This window comes from Balaenoptera acutorostrata, chromosome 20 (assembly GCF_949987535.1).
Source record: "Balaenoptera acutorostrata chromosome 20, mBalAcu1.1, whole genome shotgun sequence".
Lineage (NCBI taxonomy): Eukaryota > Metazoa > Chordata > Mammalia > Artiodactyla > Balaenopteridae > Balaenoptera > Balaenoptera acutorostrata.
The window spans coordinates 48,540,876-48,556,574 of record NC_080083.1 but is presented as its reverse complement, the minus strand read 5'-3'; the positions used below and the strand labels follow the sequence as shown (position 1 = coordinate 48,556,574).

The 15,699-nt window shown below is 36.7% G+C and overlaps 1 protein-coding gene across 7 annotated transcripts in view; it reads right to left on the bottom strand.

Moving 5' to 3' along the window:
• TANC2 (tetratricopeptide repeat, ankyrin repeat and coiled-coil containing 2) overlaps positions 1-15,699 on the bottom strand; it is a 360,962-nt gene that overhangs the window by 276,095 nt on the left and 69,168 nt on the right. The gene's annotated exons all lie outside the window — the stretch shown is intronic.

Below are 15,699 nucleotides of genomic sequence, written 5' to 3'. Positions count from 1 at the left end.
CCCAGGATCTGAAATGGCCTGATTCTAAGGCCTGTTCTCTTCTCCACCATTCTAGGTCACCTCCTTGCAAAAGGGAATATAGTTTATTCACATCTATATACAAACATACCATGACATGTTAAGGAGCTCTAACAATATGGTTGTAGGATATAAAAAAAAAGATGAAAAAATTCCAAGGTGAATTTGAAATAATCTCTGATTTCAAACTTCTTCCCCTCAAACTGGGTACTCAGTATAGCTCACTTAAATTCTTGAGCTTGATCTAACAGTTTTCTCCACGTGGAGTTTCCTAGTAAGACAGATAGCTCTACACATAAGTACTTCTTAGATTCACAGAATGACAGAGCCAGAAGGAATCTGGGGTTTCTTTGTTTTTGTCAATTTATTATTTTTTTTAACATTCTGTGAAGTTGAAGCTTTAAAAAAAGGTCCAGCACAGCAATTTATAATAGTTAAAAATATAACTGAATGTCAACAATAACTGTATATATACACACACATACTTACTTAATTTATATTTAGTGTTCTTATCTGTTGAAACTGGATGCTGAAGAGCATACATATAGGTCTCAATCTTGGCTGCACATTAGAATGATCTAGGAATCCAGGGATTGTGAAAAATCCTCAGTGCTGAAGCTACTCCCCCAAATCAATTAAACAAGAATCACTGAGAGTGAGACCCAGGCATGAATATTTCTTTAGAAATATTCCTGGATAATTACAAATTGCAGCCAAAGTTGGGAAACATTAGTAGAGATTAAGTGGTGCTGTGGTACGGTGATGAACTGAATCCATCTGAAATTTTCCAGTGATGACAGACAGATGCTGTAGGTCAAAGATACTAACTGCAGAGAAGGATACGATCTCTCAATTGAGGACAAAGATTATATTCACAGGTTCACTCTCTGATCTCTTCTGTTTATTTTTTATTATAATTTATTTTGGTGACTTGCGCAGGGGGTTGTAGATTAAACTGGGATAGTAAAGTGGAGAAGAGTTTAACCTACAGTTAACTAGTCTGAATGTACATCTCTGTACTGGGCTTGATAAGTTACATTACTGAGATGATGATTTCACCTAAATGTAAAGTTTCCTAAGATTCTAAAAACTAGAATAAGCCTCTGCTTCTTCCTATTAACCTGGGTCTCAGGGAAGCCACAGCTTCTAAAGTATGAGAAGGGATGTTCAGAAACAGTACCATATTTTATTTGCAAAGACAGACAGGAGTAAAAGAACATAGTGCATTTAGGGAAATTCAAAGAGTTTGGTATGGCTAGAGAACAGAAAAGTATGGGGAAGAGGCAGAATATAAAAGTAGAAAAGTTGGCAGAGGCAAAATCACAAACGGCATAATCACGATGATCAGTTTGACCTTTATCCTGTTAAGTGTGGGGAAGAAAATGAAGGACGTTAAGCAGGGGAGGAGCATGATCTGACTAGTGTTCTGAGAAGATAAACTTGGCATGTGTATATAAGTTGGCTCTATGGGGTCATAGGCTAAAGGCAAAGAGATCGCTGCAGTAAGTCCACAGGAAAGGAAAGCCTGAGCAAATGCATTAACATTAAGAATAAAGAGGAAAAGGTAGGTTCATGGACTATTTGGGACGTAGAAGTACAAAGACTTTGTAGCCGGTTAAAAGAGTTGTTTCTAATCACTATCAACAATCTTCTCACCCTTTTCTTCCTTGAATCCACTCCCATCAGGCATTTGCCCACACCACTCCAGAAAATTCACACTTACCAGGATCTCTTATAAAGTCCATTGCTAAATCCAATGGCCATTTCTCAGTTTTCTTATTTTTTGACTCGTCAACAACATTTGATGCAGTTAATCATTCTTTTTTCCCTGAAGCTTTGTCTTCACTTAACTTCCAAGACACCACACTTTCCTACCTCTGTGGCGCCTCCTTCTCAGTCTCCCTGACTTGTTCTTTTTCATCTCCCCCATCTCTAAATGTTGTACTGCCCCAGGGCTCATTTTTCTAATCTGTACTCTTTGCTGTGTACATTCCCTTGGTTATCTCAAACAGATCCAGGGTTTTATGTTTCATCTATATGCTGATGATTTCCAAATTTATATCTCTATCTGGACCTCATCCATGGACTAACTCCATATTTATGGAGTTACCTACCCGACATCTCTACTTTGAATATCAAATAAACATCTCAAGATTTAATGTCTTAATATTCCTCCGTAAACCTGCTCCTCTCACAATCTTCTTCATCTCTGTAAACAGCAACTCCACTCTTTTAGTTGCTCAAGTCTAAAACCTTGGAGTCATCCTTAACCCGTCTTTTCCTCTCACACTGCACAGACAAACCAACAGTAAATCCTGTCAGCCATACATTCATAACGTATCAAAACTATCTCTCACCCTTTGCTACTGGTCCAAGCCACCTTCATCTACAACCTGGTTTCTCAGCTTCTGCCCCAGCCTGGCTTCAATCTAGTCTCAACAGAGCAAGCAGAATGGTTCTGTGAAAACACAAATCAGACCATGACATTCCTCTCCTGAAAACCCTTCAAAGATTTCCCACCTTAATAAGAGTAAAAGTCAAAGTCCTTAGGTCAAGGCATTATATGATCTGCCCCCCCATCCCCTCTCTGACTTCACCTCCTACTACTCTTGCCTCTCTGGCTTCTCTTGCTTCTGGAAGCATACTGGTTCCCCTCACCGTGCTTTTAACACTCCAAGAATATACCCATATCAAGACCTCTGCCTGGAATACTTTTCTCTCAGATATCAGTATGGCTTGTTGCTTCATCTCCTTCAGGGAGATACCTAAATGTCCCCTCAGTGATGCCTTCCCTCACCACCCCTATCTAAAACTGTACCCCCACACACACACCATATTTACACAGATAGACTTTTTTCTCCCTTCCCTGCTTAATTTTTCTTAGTAGTTATCACTAACGTATTCTACATTTTGCTTATTTACCTTAATTTTGGCATGTTCTCCACTAGAATTTAAGTTCCATGAGGGTAAATAATTTTGTATTCACTGTTCTATCCCCCATGCCTAGAACAGTATCTGACACATAATAGGTGCTCAAAAAATAGCTCTTGAATTAATTAACTTGCATGAGTGAAATGAGTAAAAGGAAGAAATTCTAAGGATGCCTTAGAATTATTGATTTGGGAATTCCACTGCGCTGATTATAATGTCATTAACCAAGACAGAGAATAGAAGATGGGAGATTGGGAAGGAGAAAATAAAAGCCACTGTAACCAAGGAGTCAATTTAAAATCTGATTTGATCTTCACCTCTATTTAGAGCCTCATCAATTTCTAGATCTAGAACTAGGTGGAGGAAAACATGAACAGCCAGAAATGAAATTATTTAATGCCCTGAAAACCAAATTAGTCACTCTCAAGAGTTTTGTACTGATTCTCAATTCTCAACCCAAATATTTATGCTCTACTTTAAAATCCATTATTCTATTTAGGGAGCTCCTCATTCATCTATCTGCATGAAAACTGGAAAGCTCCATCTACATAACAACTGTTTTTTGCAATGTGTATTTGAATGTCTTAAATATACTTCAAACTCGAAATATCCAAACATGAAATTATGACCTTCCCCTCACCCTTCAGACCTGATACTCTCTATCAGAGTTCCCCATCTCAATGAATTCATTACCAAATACTGCTGATTTTCCTTCTTAAATGTCTCTTGAATCCATCCTCCCATCTCCATATCCAACCTGCATCCATTCCTATATTGATTCTCTTCTAAATGTTTATCCACGAAGCATCTGAGTAATCATTTAGAAACGCAAATCTAGTAGTTACCCCATTTAATGTTTAAAATGTTTAAACAATCTCCCATCAGAATAGATAAAAATTCTTAACATGATCTGTAAGGTTCTACTTTTCCAGCTTCATTTCTAATTAGTTCTCCCTTTGTTTTCCTAATACTGGCTTTCTTTCATTTTCTGATCTCTACTCTCAGGATATCTAGAGCAGAAACCTAAGAAACAACTACTGTATACTTGTGGAGCCAGGATAAAATGGTTTTCATCCAAAATTCCTGCCTTCATATATGAGGATAAGTTTCAAATGCAGTAGTAATAGAGAACTTTATGTCACATAATTCACAATAAAATAAACCTTTATATTTATTCCTCTTACTTCCTAAAAAGAAAGATAGCTACTGACAGACTAAAACGCAAATCTCCCCTTCCCCACTTCATCCCCAAGGCACAGCATCTTTCTGTTTTGACTGATAAGTATGTTTAAATGTATTGACACTGACATGGCCATGTTAGCCCAGCTGCAATGCAAGCTCGGTTGATGAGTGTAGAACATCAGTACTACTACAGGAGCAGGTAGGGAATCAACTGGGGGAGTGCACAAAGGCCTGGCTACACCCCAGCCTGTTACTCCTCAGCAGAAACTTCCTATGAAAAAATTCCCTAACTCACTGAGTACCACCCACTTCTCTTCATCATCTGTGGGTTGCAAACAGAATCAGAATCATAAATTTAAAAGTAGTGTTAGCATACAAGGGGATTATAGATACAGGGAGCCATGGTTATCACCTAGAGATGATTTAAGTAAAAGCCCAGTATAAATAAAATTGCAAAATGAAAAAAAACAATGTATTGACACTGAAAACCCAAAGTAATTAAAAAGCCCCCAAATCATATATTATCTAAATATTCTTCAATTTTTTTTCAAATAAATTATTCTTTATTTATCCTATATCTGTAAATAATACTTTGTTGCTACTGGTTTATATTTATATATACATAAGTTTTTTTCAAGTATTCAGCACAATACCACACACTTGTGAGTACTTACTCTTTACTATATTATTTGATTTTGATAGTGATGGCAATGAAAATAAAAATTCAAGATCAAAATGTTAAAGTATGGAGCTGCCGAAGAGGCAAGAGAGTTTTTCTTGCCTCTTTGTTTCCTGGTGCGCGAGGAGAGGATATTAACAGTGCCGCTTAAAGGTGCTCCAGAGATGGGCACTAGCCACAGCTATCAGCGTGGACCCCACAGATGGGAATGAGATGCTAAGGCTGTTGCTGCAGCCACCAAGGAGCCTGTGTGCAAGCACAGCTCACTCTCCACACCTCCCCTCCCGGGAGCCTGTGCAGCCCGCCACTGCCAGGATCCCGTGATCCAGGGACAACTTCCCCGGGAGAACACACGGCACGCCGCAGGCTGTTGCAACGTCACGCTGGCCTCTGCTGCCACAGGTTCGCCCCACACTCTGTGCCCCTCCCTCCCCCCGGCCTGAGTGAGCCAGAGCCCCCAAATCAGCTGCTCCTTTAACCCTGTCCTGTCTGAGCGAAGAACAGACGCCCTCAGGCGACCTACACGCAGAGGCGGGTCCAGATCCAAAGCTGAACCCCGGGAGCTGTGCGAACAAAGAAGAGAAAGGGAAATTTCTCCCAGCAGCCTCAGGAGCAGCGGATTAAAGCTCCACAATCAACTTGATGTACCCTGTATCTGTGGAATACCTGAATAGACAACAAATCATCCCAAATTGAGGAGGTGGACTTTGGGAGCAAAGATATCTATATTTTTTTCCCTTTTTCTCTTTTTGTGAGTGTGTATGTGTATGCGTCTGTGATTTTGTCTGTATAGCTTTGCTTTTACCATTTGTCCTAGGGTTCTGTCTGTCCGTTTTTTGTTTTGTTCTGTTTTGTTTTCTTCACTTTTTAAAAATTTTTTCTCAATAATTATTTTTTATTTTTTATTTTAATAACTTCATTTTATTTTATTTTACTTTATTTTATTTTATTTTATCTTCTTTCTTCCTATTTTTTCTCCCTTTTATTCTGAGCCATGTGGATGAAAGGCTCTTGGTGCTCCAGCCAGGCGTCAGGGCTGTGCCTCTGAGGTGGGAGAACCAAGTTCAGGACACTGGTCCACAGAGACCTCCCAGCTCCATGTAATATCAAACAGCAAAAAGCTCCCAGAGATCTCCATCTCAACACCAAGACCCAGCTTCACTCAACGACCAGCAAGCTCAGTGCTGGACACCCTATGCCAAACAACTAGCAAGACAGGAACACAACCCCATCCATTAGCACAGAGGCTGCCTAAAATCATAATAAGGCAACAGACACCCCAAAACATGCCACCAAACATGGACCTGCCCACCAGAAAGACAAGATCCAGCCTCATCCACCAGAACACAGGCACTAGTCCTCTCCACCAGGAAGCCTACACAACCCACTGAACCAACCTTAGCCACTGGGGACAGACACCAAAAACAACGGGAACTACGAACCTGCAGCCTGCGAAAAGGAGACCCCAAACACAGTAAGTTAAGCAAAATGAGAAGACAGAGAACTACACAGCAGATGAAGGAGCAAAGCAAAAACCCACCAGACCTAACAAATGAAGAGGAAATAGGCAGTCTACCTGAAAAAGAATTCAGAATAATGATAGTAAAGATGATCCAAAATCTTGGAAATAGAATGGAGAAAATACAAGAAACGTTTAACAAGGACCTAGAAGAACTAAAGAGCAAACAAACAGTGATGAACAACACAATCAATGAAATTAAAAATTCTCTAGAAGAGATCAATAGCAGAATAACTGAGGCAGAAGAACAGATAAGTGACCTGGAAGATAAAATAGTGGACGTAACTACTGCAGAGCAGAATAAAGAATGAAAAGAATTGAGGACAGTCTCAGAGACCTCTGGGACAACATTAAACGCACCAACAGTCGAATTAAAGGAGTCCCAGAAGAAGAAGAGAAAAAGAAAGGGACTGAGAAAATATTTGAAGAGATTATAGTTGAAAATTTCCCTAATATGGGAAAGGAAATAGTTAATCAAGTCCAGGAAGCACAGAGAGTCCCATACAGGATAAATCAAAGGAGAAACAAGCCAAGACACATATTAATCAAGCTATCAAAAATTAAATACAAAGAAAAAATATTAAAAGCAGCAAGGGAAAAACAACAAATAACACACAAGGGAATCCCCATAAGGTTAACAGCTGATCTTTCAGCAGAAACTCTGCAAGCCAGAAGGGAGTGGCAGGACATATTTAAAGTGATGAAAGGGAAAAACCTACAACCAAGATTACTCTACCCAGTGAACTGATGAGGATGAGTATAATTTTTGTGACTTTCTGTCTGAATTAAAAAAAAAAAATCCCACAAGGACTCAGAGGCAAAGAATATACAAATCAATTTTCACTGCAAAGTAAAGGAGCTGTTACAGTGGAGGATTACTGGACTGAATGTCAATATTATGACATAGTATGAGTGTGTTTCATGTTTGGTAATTGCAATCATTGTTGCTTTTGTTGTGGTCATCCATGTACAATGCTTGGTGTCAGTCTATTTATCTCTTGTAAAAATAAAATACAGTGTGTGTGTGTGTGGAAAAAAAAAAAAAAGATTACTCTACCCAGAAAGGATCTCATTCAGATTTGATGGAAAAATTAAAACCTTTACAGACAAGCAAAAGCTAAGAGAATTCAGCACCACCAAACAAGCTTTACAACAAATGCTAAAGGAACTTCTCTAGGCAGCAGACACAAGAGAAGGAAAAGACCTACAAAAACAAACCAAAAACAATTAAGAAAATGGTAATAGGACCATACATATCAGTAATTACCTTAAATGTAAATGGATTAAATGCTCCAACCAAAAGACACAGACTGGCTGAATGGATACAAAAACAAGACCCGTATATATGCTGTCTACAAGAAACCCTCTTCAGACCTAGGGACACATACAGACTGAAAGTGAGGGGAAGGAAAAAGATAATCCATGCAAATGGAAATCAAAAGGAAGGTGGAGTAGCAATTCTCATATCAGACAAAACAGACTTTAAAATAAAGACTATTACAAGAGACAAAGAAAGACACTACATAATGATCAAGGGATCAATCCAAGAAGAAGATATAACTACTGTAAAAATTTATGCACCCAACATAGGAACACCTCAATACATAAGGCAAATACTAACAGCCATAAAAGGGGAAATCGACAGTAACACAATCATAGTAGGGGACTTTAACACCCCACTTTAACCAATGGACAGATCATCCAAAATGAAAATAAATAAGGAAACACAAGCTTTAAATGATACATTAAACAAGATGGAATTAATTGATATTTATAGGACATTCCATCCAAAAACGACAGAATACACATTCTTCTCAAGTGCTCATGGAACATTCTCCAGGATAGATCATATCTTGGGTCACAAATCAAGCCTTGGTAAATTTAAGAAAACTGAAATCGTATCAAGTATCTTTTCCGACCACAACGCTACGAGACTAGATATCAATTACAGGAAAAAAACTGTAAAAAATACAAAGACATGGAGGCTAAACAATACACTACTTAATAACCAAGAGATCACTGAAGAAATCAAAGAGGAAATCAAAATATACCTAGAAAAAAATGACAATGAAAACACGACGACCCAAAATCGATGGCATGCAGCAAAAGCAGTTCTAAGAGGTAAGTTTACAGCAATACATTCCTACCACAAGAAATAAGAAACATCTCAAATAAACAATCTAACCTTACACCTAAAGCAATTAGAGAACGAAGAATTAAAAAAAACCCAAAGTTAGCAGGAGGAAAGAAATCATAAAGATCAGATCAGAAATAAATGAAAAAGAAATGAAGGAAATGATAGCAAAGATCAATAAACTAAAAGCTGGTTCTTTGAGAAGATAAACAAAATTGATAAACCATTAGCCAGACTCAGCAAGAAAAAAAGGGAGAAGACTCACATAAATAGAATTACAAATGAAAAAGGAGAAGTAACAACTGACACTGCAGAAATACAAAGGATCAGGAGAGATTACTACAAGCAACTCTATGCCAATAAAATGGACAACATGGAAGAAATGGACAAATTCTTAGAAATGCACAACCTTCCAAGACTGAACCAGGAGAAATAGAAAATATAAACAGACCAATCAGCAGCAGTGAAATTGAAACTGTGATTAAAAATCTTCCAACAAACAAAAGCCCAGGACCAGATGGCTTCACAGGTGAATTCTATCAAACATTTAGAGAAGAGCTAACACCTATCGTTCTCAAACTCTTTCAAAATATAGCAGAGGGAGGAACACTCCCAAACTCGTTCTACAAGGCCACCATCACCCTGATACCAAAACCAGACAAAGATGTCACACAGAAAGAAAACTACAGGCCAATATCACTGATGAACATAGATGCAAAAATGCTCAACAAAATACTAGTAGACAGAATCCAACAGCACATTAAAAGGATCATACACCATGATCAAGTGGGGTTTATCCCAGGAATGCAAGGATTCTTCAATATACGCAAATCAATCAATGTGATACACCATATTAACAAATTGAAGGAGGAAAACCATATGATCATCTCAATAGATGCAGAGAAAGCTTTCGACAAAATTCAACACCCGTTTATGATAAAAACCCTCCAGAAAGTAGGCATAGAGGGAACTTTCCTCAACATAATAAAGGCCATATGTGACAAACCCACAGCCAACATCGTCCTCAATGGTAAAAACTGAAACCATTTCCACTAAGATCAGGAATAAGACAAGGTTGCCCTCTCTCACCACTATTATTCAACATAGTTTTGGAAGTTTTAGCCACAGCAATCAGAGAAGAAAAAGAAATAAAAGGAATCCAAATCGAAAAAGAAGAAGTAAAGCTGTCACTGTTTGCAGATGACATGACACTATACATAGAGAATCCTAAAGATGCTACCAGAAAACTACTAGAGCTAATCAATGAATGTGGTAAAGTAGCAGGATACAAAATTAATGCACAGAAATCTCTTGCATTCCTATACACTAATGATGAAAAATCTGAAAGTGAAATTAAGGAAACACTCCCATTTACCATTGCAACAAAAAGAATAAAATACCTAGGAATAAACCTACCTAAGGAGACAAAAGACCTATATGCAGAAAATTATAAGACACTGATGAAAGAAATTAAAGATGATACAAATAGATGGAGAGATATACCATGTTCTTGGATTGGAAGAATCAACACTGTGAAAATGACTCTACTACCCAAAGCAATCTACAGATTCAATGCAATCCCTATCAAACTACCAATGGCATTTTTCACAGAACTACAACAAAAAAATTCACAATTTGTATGGAGACACAAAAGATCCCAAATAGCCAAAGCAATCATAGATCAATGGAACAGGATAGAAAGCCCAGAGATAAACCCATTCACATATGGTCACCTTATCTTTGATAAAGGAGGCAGGAATATACAGTGGAGAAAAGACAGCCTTTTCAATAAGTGGTGCTGGGAAAACTGGACAGCTACATGTAAAAGAATGAAATTAGAACACTCCCTAACACCATACACAAAAATAAAATCAAAATGGATTAAAGACCTAAATGTAAGGCCAGACACTATCAAACTCTTAGAGGAAAACATAGGCAGAACACTCTATGACATACATCACAGCAAGATCCTTTTTGACCCACCTCCTAGAGAAATGGGAATAAAAACAAAAATAAACAAATGGGACCTAAGGAAACTTAAAAGCTTTTGCACAGCAAAGGAAATCATAAACAAGACCAAAAGACAACCCTCAGAATGGGAGAAAATATTTGCAAATGAAGCAACTGACAAAGGATTAATCTCCAAAATTTACAAGCAGCTCATGCAGCTCAACATCCAAAAAACAAACAACCCAATCCAAAAATGGGCAGAAGACCTAAATAGACATTTCTCCAAAGAAGATATACAGATTGCCAACAAACACATGAAAGAATGCTCAACATCATTAATCATTAGAGAAATGCAAATCAAAACTACAATGAGATATCATCTCACACCGGTCAGAATGACCATCATCAAAAAATCTACAAACAATAAATGCTGAAGAGGGTGTGGAGAAAAGGGAACGCTCTTGCACTGTTGGTAGGAATGTAAATTGATACAGCCACTATGGAGAACAGTATGGAGGTTCCTTAGAAAACTAAAAACAGAACTACCATATGACCCAGCAATCCCACTACTGGGCATATACCCTGAGAAAACCATAATTCAAAAAGAGACATGTACCAAAATGTTCATTGCAGCACTATTTACAATAGCCAGGACACAGAAGCAACCTATGTGTCCATCAACAGATGAATGGATAAAGAAGATGTAGCACATATATACAAATGGAATATTACTCAGGCATAAGAAGAAATGAAATTGAGTTATTTGTAGTGAGGTGGATGGACCTAGAGTCTGTCATACAGAGTGAAGTAAGTCAGAAAGAGAAAAACAAATACCATATGCTAACACATATATACGGAATCTAAGGAAAAAAAAATGTCATGAAGAACTTAGGGGCAAGACGGGCATAAAGACTCAGACCTACTAGAGAATGGTCTTGAGGATATGGGGAGGGGGAAGGGTAAGCTGTGACAAAGTGAGAGAGTGGCATGGACATATATACACTACCAAACGTAAAATAGATAGCTAGTGGGAAGCAGCCACGTAGCACAGGGAGATCAGCTCAGTGTTTTGTGACCACCTAGAGGGGTGCGATAGGGAGGGTGGGAGGGAGGGGGATGCAAGAGGGAAGAGATATGGGAACATATGTATATGTATAACTGATTCACTTTGTTATAAAGCAGAAACTAACACACCATTGTAAAGCAATTATACTCCAATAAAGATGTTAAGAAAAAAAAGATCAAAATGTTTTAAGGAAAAAATGCTATTAAAGCTAACAATATGACCTTGATATACATAATATACAAAACTCAAAAACTATATTCCTTTCCCTAAACATGTCACTAGTAAGGTAAGACTAGAGTATTACCACTTTGTATTTTTCTCCCAAGGAACTTTGGAAATGTGAATACAATGATGAAGTGTTTGAATAATAGAGATCATTAGGATCAAGGAGAATATAGAAATATTTAATCAAAGAACAAGCAAGGAACTGAATAAAAAACCAGAAAACAGACTTGCATATAAATAAAGAAACTGTGTATATGAGAAAATAGTATTATAAAACACTGGAGTAAGGAAAGGCTACTCAACAACAAATAAGGTGGGAAAATTGTCTTCCTCCATATAAGAAAAAACAATTATATCCTCTTCTCACACCATAATCCCATCACCAAAAATTAAACGGAAAAAATAGAAAAAGAAAAACCAAAATGTACTAAAAATCTGAAACTGAAAAACACAACTTTAACCATTTTAAGAAAATACAGGAGTATATATTGGCAATCTTTTAAGGAAAGATTTCTGAAACAAAATGGGGGAAAAGAATGTCAAATGTGAATAAATTAAAAATTTTAACTTCTATTCAACAGGAGTTTAGAGTTTTAGTCTCATAACCAAAAGCAAAGTTTTAAGACCAGATGGAGACTGAGAGACGATATCTGCCATAAACATCACAGACTAAGGATCAATCTAAGGGTCTACAAACTTCTGTAAAGAGAACAAATATTCTAGGCTTTGCAGATCACATGTTCTCTGTTGCAACTACTCAACTCTGCCACTGTAGTGCTAAAGCTCTATTCCAATAAAACTTTATTTATGGACACTGAAATCTAAAGTTCATAAATGTTCACGTTATGACATTTTATTCTTATTTATTTTTTTCTGAATCATTTAAAATGAATGTAAAAACTATCTGCACAAAAACAGGTGGTGGGCTGGATCTGACCCATGAGCTATAGTTTGCTGAACCCTGTCTAGAATATATAAAGAATATTCACAACTCAATAAGAAAAAGATAAATAATCCATGAGAAAATGCATAAAGGATACGAGAAGGCTGTTAACAAAAGAGGAAATGTGAAAGGCCAATAACCACATGAAAGGATATTCAGCCTTGCTAAAAATTAGGGAAAGAGAAATTAAAGCAGTAGGGTATTACCTTTCATCTACCAGAATGGGGAAAATGGAGAAGTCTGACCATGTGAATGTTGGAAAGGATATGGCAAAACAGGAACTCTCAAACACTTCTGAGAAGAGTGTAAACTGATATAGTGACACAGGAGAGAAATTATCTAGTAAAACTGAAAATGCAAATAATCTACATCTCGTCAATTCCACTTTTAGGTAGAGCCCCTAGATACGTATGTAAGGATATTCACTGCAGCATTATTTGTAGTAACACAAAACAAATACTAAAATAAACTCCCAGAATAAATAAAACTCCCAGAAACTTATCTTTAAATTTCACCCCATTCTAAGAATGTTTTCATTTTTTATTCCTTTTATTCTTAACTACACTGTTACTGTGAAATCATAAATAATACCCTAAGAAACTACCTGGATCTTAGAATTATAAATACAAAGATGGTTAAACGAATATTAGCAATAGTTTTTTTATTGCTTAGTTGAAAACAAATTATTCTCTATTTATAGCGTAAAATCTTTTGTTTTTATTCTGTAAGAGTATTTGTACGTTTTCTTTAATAAAATGTTTCTTTATTGTCAAAAGCACCTAGTACAACAGTCATTCAGTCCAACTTACTTTGCAACATTCTCCTTCAACAAAAGATACCTTAATTGCATCCAGCTCTCTATTGCAAATTTACAGTACTAATCCTTGCCAGCCATTTTGTTTTCAGCTTGTAACACTAGCCACTAGCTGCCTTCAGCCTGACTCTATTAGCATATCGGATAATTTACGAAATAAGCACAGAAATGGAACTAAAAGATATAGTTGGTTTGTATCAGAATATAACGATACATTAGATATACTCTCTAAATATGTTTTAAAAATGATGCTTCTCTATTTCTTTTCAATATAATAATTGAAATTAATAATTATTTTTTTAATATAAATGCTCATTCCTGCTCACAGTAATTTTTCCTTCCCCTAAGTCCTATAAATGATGTTGACCTATTACTGTTTAAATATAAGACTTTTCCAATTTTAATAGAATAAACTACAAGTGTATTTTAAATATGCTCTGTAAAAGGATAAAAGGGTTGGATATTTGGTACTGTAATTTACACCTGTATTCCAGCAGGCCACCTAGCCAAGAATAATAAATACTTAAAAGCTAACATATATTGTTCTCACATCTCAAGGGTGTTTCTAGTAACCAGCAGACAGCAAACAAGTCTTCACCTGTTTTGACTTGCAATAGCCTGCTGTTTGAATGTCAATAACAATGTGCCCTCACCAAGCATCACTAAAGTCTTAGATGACAAACTATCTAATGCAATTTTAATATGATGGGAAAGGGTAGGGCCAAAGAGTTTCTATTAGTGTCCTGTTGTTCTTCAGAACTCTTTCCATCCCATCCTTCCCCCTCCCCCAGTAAGTTCCACTCATCCATATTTAATAAATGTTCTGAAATTATATTATTCATTAACCCACTCCACTTAACATAAAACTCCTTTTAGAGAGACTCCTCTAGCTCATTAAATAATACTATTTAGAAAGTTTGTTAACTTAATAGAATATAACACTTCCTTGAAATAACAATGAACAACAACAGAGTCTGAAGGGGATAAAAACCCACAAGGAAATAAAATGCTCAAGGATAAGGATTATCAGAGTGCTTTAACAACTTCATTTTCTCTTCCAAACCACTCCAAGGCATTTTTCTGTTTTTACTGTGATGTTAACTAACCATCCAGGCTGCTGTAGAAGCCTCTGGTTAGAATGGATTTCAAGGCTGCTGTGTCTTGTGAGGAACCAATCAGATTTCTTTGTTTCATCTGCAACATTCCATCAGGGTTATATAACATTTTAGATACATGAAATGTTCTAATAATATAGTGTATTTCAATCTATAGTTAATTATCTATTGTCACTAAATTTGGCACATGAAAATCCCTATTATTCTTCTGTGTCATTTGATAAAATCAAGGAATACAGTACAGATGAAAAGGTAATATTTTCTTTTTGGGGAGAAGATAGAATGAATTTGCTTTGTCTAAAAGAAAGAGTTTTTGAAAATATAAAATATGAGCACTCTGCAGACTAGTAAGATTAATGCTGATTCTTCTTATTTCTGTCTACAGTAAAGTGGGTGAGGTAATCCAACACAGCAGCAAACAGCCATGTAGTTTGTTCATTCTTATCACATACAACATGTCATTAGTACAGAATAAAACATTATAAATAGATTTAAACTCAGGCTTAATCTTTTGCTAATTTTTTTAAAGCACAGAAAAATTAAGTATTTAGTATTTAAACAAATATTTCCTCAAACAAGAACATCTGAACTCTATATGTCATAGCCCAAATAAACACCCACAATACCAACCAAAAAAAACAGTATACCAGCAGCACTGTTACCTGTATGATCAGAATACTTGCAGTACACTTATACTGGAACCACGCGAGTATTCATATTCTCTCTCTCTCTCTCTCTCTCTCTCTCTGCTAGAGATAATGCTGCATAACTTAAATACTGCTCTTCTGTGCTATTAATATAACAACTCAGATATTCAAGAATAAAGCCAGCTGGAACCTGTGAATCTAGTCTTTTCTTTCTTTTTACAACTCAAAGGCATCCCACATTTGATGCTTACAAATCAGCACAGGATTAAAATAGTGCCTGAATGCATAAAAAAGCTGAATCCGTTGGGTGTGGCTTAAGTAAATACATCTTGTCTCAACTGGACAGCTCCCCAGTACCATGCAGCCACCGACACCCAAAATATATGGGTATGTAAGTGCTCCCGGGAGAGGGTGGGAAACTAAACCCCCATGTTTTTCTAAGCTTGATGTTCCATTGTTTCTTTACTGTACTTCTA